This window comes from Fukomys damarensis, unplaced genomic scaffold (assembly GCF_012274545.1).
Source record: "Fukomys damarensis isolate Sample0158 unplaced genomic scaffold, DMR_v1.0_HiC HiC_scaffold_1, whole genome shotgun sequence".
Taxonomy (NCBI): Eukaryota; Metazoa; Chordata; class Mammalia; order Rodentia; family Bathyergidae; genus Fukomys; species Fukomys damarensis.
In genome coordinates, this window is record NW_022900913.1 from 43,813,121 (window position 1) to 43,820,150 (window position 7,030).

The 7,030-nt window shown below is 41.3% G+C and overlaps 1 protein-coding gene across 6 annotated transcripts in view; it reads left to right on the forward strand.

The window, feature by feature from the left end:
• Positions 1-7,030, forward strand: part of Rab3c (RAB3C, member RAS oncogene family) — a 267,116-nt gene that overhangs the window by 187,745 nt on the left and 72,341 nt on the right. The window lies entirely within an intron of this gene.

A 7,030-nucleotide genomic window follows, 5' to 3' on the forward strand; every position in this document is an offset into this window, starting at 1 on the left:
TGGGGACTGGGATGTAGCTCAGTGGTAGAGTAGCTGCTTTTTGCATGAGGCCCTAGATTCAATCCCAAGCACTGAAACAAAACAAAACAAATGAAAGAAAGGGAGGGAGAGAGGTGAAAGAGAGACAGAGACAGATATAGAGACAGAGGAGGGAAGCAATGTGTGTATGTCTGCATATGGGTACGTGAACTTAAATGGTATATCTTAATTGAAAAAGGGAGAATGGAAACTCTCCCTAGGTTAACTTTCTTAAATTACTCCTTCATTCTTGTTATCGTCCTGCTCAAAATCTATCACGGGCTCCCTAGTACCTTAATTTAATCCCCTTAGCATGTGGGGCCCCTATAGCCTCCATTTACTTCTCCTCTAGCCTGGCCACTGGGCCTCTCTAGCTCTCCAGCCTACCCTGAGCAGAAACAGAAGGCCTTCCTCCAACCCTCTCCCTTCCCACCACCCCAGTCCCTGACTCCCGTGTCTGTCTGTCTCTTTTCACTCATTATTCAAGGCCAAGCCCAGATACCACTTTCTACATGAAACCTCTCCTGGATTCTCCCTTCTAACTAATCTGTACCAGACATTACTCTTCTAAATTTTGTGGTATCTTTCACTACCTTTTATTGAATGCCTACCTTATCAGCTCCTCTGGCTTGAAATCTTCCTGAGAGAGAAAAACTGTCATAAATATGTTTTCGCACCACTTGTCCCCATGATGAAAAGTGCCATTTCAATACAGATTTGGTGAGTGAATGAATAGAAATCAGAGACCCTTGCCCATTGCCTCCTGCTGCATCATAGGTTCAGATTTCAGCTGTTTAAACAAGCCAGACTTGGAAGAAAAGAGCATCCTTGGAGAAAGTGAGCCTCTTCTCTCCTCATGAGATGGCACAATGCCGTACACCCACCAAAACTCCATGTGCCTTCCTACTTCCTCTGATAGCCAAACCCAAATCTTTTATCATGGGCTGTGCTTAGAATTCCTCAGTGCCTGCTTCAATACTTTCTGAATAGTATAAGTAGAAACTCCAAATATGAGCATTCATTATGCCCACTGTTATTATATATGTAATTGCTAGTCATTGGCAGTGACTGTTAAATATTTATTCCTGTACTTACACATTATGGATTCCTTTTTAGTGGCTGTGACAAGTTGCTTTCTCCTAAATCCACCCAGACCTGAAAACTAAGTTTTAATTTTCCTGTTCAGACATCATTTCAATAATAATAATAACAATAATAATAATAATACTTTTAAACTTTGTATTTCTAAGGTATATTTGAGAATTCTAAAGTATTGTGGGAATATAAGTCATGCAAAGGTTTGAATCAGTTAGTATATCACTAGCAATAATAACTTTGTATCCAGAAAGTAGTCATAGCCATCAGCACCTGAACAAAAGATAGAAGGACTTGAATTATTTCTCAGGAGCCAGGTTCCACATTTGCCTTTCAAATTTAAAAAATGTAAAGCTTTCTTTTCCTCGAAGCAGCCTTGATTGTATTATGCCCTGTAATGTTATTTATTTCAGTTGCTTCTGTTCTTTCCAGGTAGAATACCGCATAATCCCTCTTGATTTCCAGACTTGGGATGTGAACTTGCCTCACTACATATTCATAAACATTCCCTTTTGCTTCAGCCTTCTCTGCACCAGTGTAATATTATCATGTCTGAATGTGTTTTCCTGCCCTTATTTCATCCCGTTTCTGTTAGAAATTAAATTTAGTGAGAGCTTGACACGCATGCATAGGAGCTTATGAAGCACAGATACTCCACAAACCCTATTGTAACACACAGAGATTTTTTAAGAAAATTTTCGATGAGACACTCATCAAAGGAACTGTTTAAAAGTGAAAAATATCTTCACCTCAGGCTTGGCAGAGTAAAATGTATATTATTTTATTTTTATTGTGAGAAATTTGGTATTTTGATCACTCAGAATAATAGATATCTGAGGCACAGGAATAATGACACAGTGTGTTATTTTTTTAAAACAAAAAGACTCTCTGTAACCAGCACATCACAAATGAGTTTGTATTTTCTTCCAAAGGATCATGATCTATTTATTAAGATATATTCTGAATAAGTAATTTGTGTCTCTGTGTTAACTATATTTTAAGTAGTTCTTCACAAAGTACTAAGGGAGTAAAAACAGAGTGCTTTCTGTACAGAGATTGCATTGCGTCAAATACTTCTAGAGTAAATATACTAATAATCACACTGTGACCTCATGCAAGGGCTTGTTCTTTGGGAAGTTTGGGCCAGACATAGCCTGGGAGTGGGGGAATTAGTCAAACATCAAAATATTCTTTGTTGTTCTCTCCTTTCTCTTGACTTCTAGTGGCAATTCCTTTTATACTTCCTTAACAAACAGGAACTTTGACAGGTTATTGCTTTTGATTGAACTCTTCAAATCCTTTCGTGATAAACAGAATTTCCATGCTGTTAGTAGACCAAAAAGTAGAAATGGGAAATATATTCAGTTGTGAGCCAGAAGTCTGAGGGACTCCTGACATGTGAGAACACGTAAGAAGTGTCGTTATTAGTAGCCCTGGGATATGGTGCCCAGTTCTTATCTGGAGACAAGGTGTGACTGTTAAACTGGGCTGTCTATCAACTTGATTGGCTTAGGAGCTCTCAAGGGACTGGAGAAGCAAACCTCCTGGAGTGTATGAGTGGGTTGTAGAGATGTGACCTGGATGTTTTACCTGATCCCTGGTCCCTAGCACTGTTCCCCTACTCTTCTTCTCAGCCATCATGAACAAGCGTCTTTGCTCTGCCATGCCTTTCTGTCCTAATCTTTCTGCCTCAGAGCCCACTAACCCTGGACTAAACCCTCTGCAGCAATGAGCCAAAATAAACCTCTCTTTCTTTAAATTGTGGGTGTCAACGAATGGTATAGCATCACGGAAACTGAGGTTTTCGGCAAGATCGATGCCCAGCCACCCTTGACTGAGTGAAAGTCCATGTGCTGCTGTCTGATCTGAAAACATTTTTAAAAAGCAAATGGGACAGGGGCTGGGCATTTAGCTCAGTGGTGTCACCACCTGCCTTGCAAGCATAAGGTCCTGAGTTCTATCCCTGGTACTAAACAAACAAACGATCAAACACAAATGGGACAGACAACAGAAAGCCTTACCCACATCAAATATAAGCGATGCAACATGTACTTCACATTTTTACTTTGAATACCCTAGATTTACATGTATGACTGCTTTTTCATTAAATAAAAATATTTTAATTTGGTGTAATGGCGCACACTGGTACTCCCAACATGGAGGCTGAGGCAGGAGGGTTGCAAGTTGGAATCCAGCCTGGATAACTTAATGAGACATTGTCTCAAAAAACTAAAAATTAAAAAGGGCTGAGAGCTGGGTATGGTGGCGCACACCTGTAATCCCAGCACTTGGGAGGCTGAGGTGGGAGTATCTCTTTGAGTTCAAGACCAGCCTGGGCTACATAGTGAGCTCCAGGTCAGTCTCAACTACATAGTGAGACCCTGTCTCAAAAAACCAAAAAAAGGGGGTGGGGGACTGGGAGTATGCCTCAGTACAGAAGCATTTGCTTCACATATGCATGACCCTGAGTTCAACTCCTAGAGACACAAAACTATAAAAACAAAAATTTTGTGTTATCAAATAATATAATTACCTAATAATAATAATAACTAGTAATAGTAAATTGACATATTCCCTTTACCACATAAATTTCCTAAGTAGGGAATGCTGGCTGAGATGGAGAAGTCAAAATGCATAAAGGGTGAGTGTAAGATTAAAAGATCGTATGCCTCTTGCTTCCCATTACCTCATCACTGCGCTTGAAAAGAGCAAATGAGCTTTTAAGAATCAGGAGCATCCTTTCATGTGCTGCATGAGGTAGAGGGGAACGTGTCCCAGAGTGTGCCTCAGTGAGAAAAGAAAGCATGGGGCTGCCTCCCCCACTCACGCTGTTCCATCCAGGTGCATCCCACAGAAACCAGTGGAAAAGGGAAGAGTGAAAAGCTAGACTCCACTCAGCAGCAGCATGAAATAAGCTGGATTTTGCATCTGAAAGCAACAGTGACCAACTGTCCCAGTTTGCTCCTGTGAGGGGAAATCCCAGGACACAGGACTTTCATTTTTAAAACAAGAACAAGTCTTGGGCAAACAGACAATTGGTCATCCTGCTAACCCAAAATCTAGACCCTTCACCAAGGAAGTCTTGTAAGTTCCAGGTGTTAAAAGGTGGCTGCACCTTGCAAACACCCAGAGCATGTTTTAAGCAGCTGGAGCTGGTTTCCAACTGATAGAGAATGATTGCATCAGCCTGGCCCTTGGCATTGCTGACAGCTCCCTATATCCCAAGATGATCCTAATATGCAGGACAATTTTGCACCCTCTTAATGAATTTTTCCAAACAATTTAGACTCTCTGAGCCTCAGTTTTGAATTTTGGTTTTCTATTGCATATTCTTTCGTAAAATATTCAAGTATCTACAATTTGAAATGTTCTCATTAGTACAAAGGAATCAGTCGCCTGAGGATCTCATTAAAGTGAAGGGTTCTGATTCACTACCTCTGGGAGGAAGCTTGAGAATTTGCATTTCTACAAGCTCCCAGGTGACAGTGAGACTCCTGGCCCCTGGACTACACATTCAGTAGTGGAAGAGAACATTGAAGAATGAAAACGATTGCTCAGAATAACTTCCTCTTTCCTTTAGAGATCAGTGGACACATCAAGTTTCATTAAGGGAAACAAGAAGGCATGTAGGTGGAGACACAATGAGTATAAACCTCAGCTCTTCCTGGAATTTTGAACCCTCAACCCTACTTTCAAGTTTGAGTCCAACTCTAGAATCCAGAGTTTACAGGTGGATTGGGAGAGGCCCATTGACCCATCATCCTTTTCCCAGCAGCTCACCCACAGATGGGGTAGGCGACTCCCCAGAGGACAGAAGGGGAGCACCCCCTCTCTTCCCTCTCCTCCCCCTTCCTTAGTCCACAGCCCATGAGAATCTCATTTCTTCTCTGCCTGTGGTTCTTCAAAGCTTTCTGTGTATATCTCTATGAATTCACTAAATTCTCCCAAAGTTTTAAGCTTTTGAAAGCAAAGCTCAGACAAACATGTAAGTTATTTATACTTTCTTCTGGGTCACGTTGCTCCCCTGAGGCTCTGAACTCAGCTGGCACCACAACAGAGGGGGCAAGGAGAGGGCAAGAAAAGGGAACAGGCCAATCCCAGAAGAGAAGAATGTGAGTCCATGTGACAAAATATGGACTTATATAAGTGAGCACAATTAGATATACTATATGTTCCTTTCCTCAAACACCCAAGATGCTATTACTACGTACAAGTATACTACATCCGCCTAGGGTAGAGCTAGAAAAGCACCTGGCTCTTTGAGGATATTGGCTGTAAGCTGAAAGGAAATGAAACAACTCAGAGGCAGGAGGTCAGCTTACAGATAAGACAGCGAGAGCTGGAAGCTCAGTGCATCATTTCCAGAAAATAGACTTTCTCTACTGCCAAGAGGGTGGAGCAGATGACCGCTGCTTCCCACCTTACCACAGTGCACATCAGTTAATAGATCCGAGCTCCCCGTGCCCGTGGGTTCCCCACCTGCATCCCTGGGAAGTCCAGAGTGTTCAGAGTTTAAAACATCCGTGCATAGAGCTGTGACAAGGTGCGTTCTGGCTTTTCTGAGCAACTGGGTTCCTTACCATTCCCACATCAGAGATCAGAGACATACACTCCATGTAAACTATAAGCATTTTTCTATGAATTTCAGTTATAATGACTTTGCAGTAACTCTCTAGTAGATTGTAATAAAACCCAGTTTTATTAGAAGCAGTCTAAGGCATGAATTTACTGCATTAAAAAGTCTTTTGAGAAGAAATGTATAGAAAAATGTTAGAAAAAAAGGAAAAATGTTAGAAATCATCAACTGGGGAGCAGAGACGTGGGTACTTTGGTTGTTTTTATACGTTCATCTATATTAATTTTCTAAGAGAATATGTTTTGCTTATATAATTTTTAAAGTAAGGTTTTAATTATTTGAGAAATGTGGGCAATTTGAACTCCTGGCTTAGACTCGAAAGCGTAAGAGTTGGGACTATTCCATCTACTAACAGGCTCCAGAGAAAATGCCACCCTCACTGAATCAGCATTAGATATTGTTAGGGGTGGATTTTGTGCTATAGGATTGGCTGCCTGTAGGCCATGTGCTAGAGGATTGGCTGCCAGCCTGAGATGCTAAGGTGAAGTGGAGTAACCATTAGGTGATGGACCCTCAGGGATGAGGCCCCGGGGGTGTGCCCTTGAGGGGTTATAAGGATATCAGTCCCTCTTCCTCACTAGTATTCCTGCTGCCAGGAGTGGAGCAGCCTCCTCTACCATGGAGTCCCTTCCATGATGTCCCTGCTCACCACAGGCCCTGAAACAACACTCCTAAGTGACCACAGACTGAAACCTGTGAAACATTAAGCCAAAAGAAATCTTTCCCACTTAAAGTTTGAGTTCTGCCATGCATGTTGTCACAGCAATAGAAATCTGACTGATATACATACCATGAACAATAAATGCAATAATAGTAATACTAATAACACCAGGTACTTTTTATGTACTTTGCTGTGTGTGACCATAGTTGTATTTAAGAACTGTTGAGGGTTTGTTTTCTCTCATTTTGTTTTATTTTTGTGGTACTAAAAATAAAACTCAGGGCCTTCATACTGAGTTGTATCCCCAGCTCTTCTCCCTCCCTCCCTCTCTCTCTCTCTCTCTCTGGATTTCACTAAGTTGCTAAGTTATCCAGTCTAGGCTTAAACTTGTGATCCTCCTGCCTGAGCCTCTCAGAGTGCTGGAATTACAGACCAGGGCCACAATACCCAGCTTCCTTCCTCATTCTTACAATGTTAGTGCAATGAAGTTCTCAGTTGTCCTGATCTTTTTTCCAGGGTATTGAACACTCCGCTTCTCTGTTTTTGATCCAGAACAAATGGGGATTAAAGCCTTTCCTTTCTTTTCTTTTTTTTTTTTTTTTTTTTTTTTTTTTTTTTAT